This window comes from Euprymna scolopes, chromosome 43, assembly GCF_053919585.1.
Source record: "Euprymna scolopes isolate OS-2025 chromosome 43, ASM5391958v1, whole genome shotgun sequence".
NCBI lineage: Eukaryota > Metazoa > Mollusca > Cephalopoda > Sepiida > Sepiolidae > Euprymna > Euprymna scolopes.
The window spans coordinates 30,843,110-30,846,717 of NC_136524.1; positions in this window are offsets into that span (position 1 = coordinate 30,843,110).

The following is a 3,608-nucleotide window of genomic DNA, read 5'->3' on the forward strand; positions in this document are numbered from 1 at the left end:
ATATATGTTTATATATGTATATATGCATGTATTTTTACGTATCTGTGTGTATGTGTGTGTATATGTGTGCATATATATATGTATATATTTATATATATGTATGTATGTGTATATATATATGTACTCAGGCATGTGCTCTTCCCCCATTTACGTATGTGCCTTTGTTGTACATATGTATGCGTGTGCTTGTATTTTTGTATGTGTGTTACTTATTATCATAAAAAAAAATTTTTCCTTAATTTTATTAATCTTTTATTTAAGTTACTTAATGAAGTTTTCACCTATTTTATTTTATTAAAATAAACCTGTAACGTATAATTTCTACCTGCCTGGCTAATTTATTTATTCATTTATATATACATATATGTATGTGCGTGTGTGTATGCATGTTTTTGTGTATGTATATACGTGTATGTATATGCATATATATATATATATGTATATGCATGTATATGTATGTATATGTGTTTATTTATTTTTATGTTTACGTATCTGTAGTTTTTGTATATATACTTAGGCATGTGTTCTCCCCCCATTGATGTGTCTCCGTACATTGTGCAGGTGTGCACGTGTATGTGTATTTATGTGTGTGTTTGTGTGTGTGTCTGTCCGTATTTTATTTACTTATCATTAATAATTATTTATTAATATTTTAATTTTTAATTTATTTTATTTACTTACTGATATTCTTACCTACCATTATACTATCAAAATAAACCTGTAAAGTATAATTCATTAATTTATTTTTCCTTTTCTTTTTCTTTCCATTTTATAAACAATAAATATCTTTCAATCTCTCCCCGCCCGGCTAAATCACTTTAAACCCCATTTTCAACCCGTTCCTTCACTAACATTAACTCTCCAACCTGTTGCCATGGTGATCTTTAAATTAACTGTTACTTATGCTGTTATAAATAAGAGTAGCGTCTTTTAATTTTAAACCGTTATAAACTAAAAAAAAACGTTTATAAGACTTTACACATAATTAATGTTTAATTATAAACCCCTCTCTTATTGTATACACTCCTACTACTTTAAATTCCAACGTCCTCTCCCTACCACTCCCCCCTTCTTTTCTAACTCCCCTACATCTACGCTTTTTCCATTCTTATTTGATTTTATAACTTAGTCCATCTATGAATTCTGACGATCCTAGTTGGATTTTTCCTCTTTGAGGATTTTCCTCTAGCTGAAACAATTTGTAAACTCATTCTGGTCTCACAGTAATAAATTTCATATATATATATATATATATATATATATATATATATATATATATATATATATATATAAAATGAAAGTTAAAATTGAATTTACCAAAATGATCCAAGATTGTAAAATTAAAGTAAATTATAAATATTAAAGAATTAATATTTATAAAATTATCTCAGCCAGATATAAAAGCTCGATAAAACCAAATAGGAAATAGAGCTTATAATATGAGCAAACAGTTAATAAAATATGTTATTGAAGAATATGGATCTAAAGATTGAAGTAACTTCCAACTTAAAAACAGTAAATTTTCTAGATGTTACCTTTAACTTCCCTAATAATACCCATGAACCATACACTAAAAATAATACATACCCCCTATATATACACCCTATGTCCAACCACCCCAAACACATTATTAAACATATCCCTAAATCAATAGAAAAAAGGCTTAGCACAAACTCATCTAACTCCAGCATTTTTAACCTACACAAACCCTTCTTTGAAAATGCTTTAAAAGAATCTGGATATTCCAACCCTAATATCACATACTTGGACCCTAATAAACCCAGCATTACAAATAGGAATAACAGATCCCGCAAAGTCCTCTGGTTTAACCCTACCTATAATAATATGATAAAAACTAAATTAGGTAAAAAATTCTTCATACTTCTTAATCACCACTTCCCCCCTAGTAATATTCTACATAAAATTTTTAATAAGAACACTATTAAGCTTAGCTACAGTTGCACAACTAATCTAGAAAATGAAATTAAAAAACACAATAAAATACTAAATAACCACAACTATAATAACAATAGTCAAAATAACTGTAACTGCCTTAACAAACCCCAATGCCCGCTCCAACAAAATTGTCTCTCAACAAATGTGGTTTACAAAGCAATTATTGCCCCTGCTGAAGACCCACAAAACAAAAAATTTTACATTGGCCTCTCAAGCACCACGTTCAAAGACAGATTTAGAGTGCATAAATGCTCCCTAAATAACCCCAACCACCACAATAGTACTTCATTAACTAACCACTATCTACTACTTACCCGAAACAACCTCACCCCAATTATTAGCTGGGAAATTCTGAATAGAGCTAGTACCTGTAAATCACTAAACTCCCCATGTTATTTATGCTTAACTGAAAAATTACTGATTACTAATTTTAGAGATAGAGATAAACTTCTAAATAAAAAAACTGAAACCTCACTTAATTGTACACATTATAAATCCCACCTCTTAAGCAACTTCTCACCCTTCTAGGAATAACTATAACCCACCCCTAAAATCTAACACTAATGAATTACACACACCCTATTTACAACCGAAACTATATAGTCCCCCATTCATTCTAAAAGAACCCCTCCACAGAACCCCACCTATTTACCCCCACCATTTTTTAGCTGCATCTCTCTTTGCCTAACTCATTTTTGTACCCCCCCTTTGCCTTAATCACTCCTTATGTCATTATTTAAAGGTTCTCGCCTCATAGTTTCTTATTGGCTATTTCCATGGTTAAGTCTCGATTTCTAATGTTTCAATTATGTACTTATCACAATTGGTATCCTCTGACTTGCTTCTCGGTCTACTTGTTAACAACTAACCATTTACTTACCTTCTACTTTAATTAATTATTTAATTTACCATCTACATATAATATATATTATATATCTTTCTTTTATATTTACCTCTTACTAATTCTCTCTATAATAATTATGATATTTTTTAATACGAAGCTTATTTACATATATTTACGTATTTGTGTATGTACATATACTCAAGCACATGCTCCTCCCCCATTGATGTGTGTACATATTTTGTACATGTGTACTCATCTGTATGTATTTGTGTGTTTTTGTTATCTACTTATCATTAACATTTCATTAATAATTATATTAATTTTTATTTATTATTTAATTAACTTACTGATATTCTTACTTATTTTTACTTTATCAAAATAAACCTATAACGTATAATTCATCAATTTACCCCCCTATTTTCCCCTTCTTTCTTTCAACTTAACGGCCGACAATTCAAAAAATTATAAATAATAAATAAAAAAAATATAATTTTTTCAATCTCTCCCTGCCCGGCTAATTTATATATATATATATATATATATATATATATATATATATATATATATATATATATATATATATATATATATATGTATGTGTATTGTATGTGTATGTGTGTGTGTATGTGTGTGTGTGTGTATGTATGTATGTATGTATGTATTTGTATATGTATATACATATGTATATATATGTGTATATATATATGTATTTGTATTTGTGTGCGTATCTTCTACTTGCGTGTATATGTATGTGTATATATATATATGTATTTGTATTTGTGTGCGTATCTTCTACATGTGTCTTTAT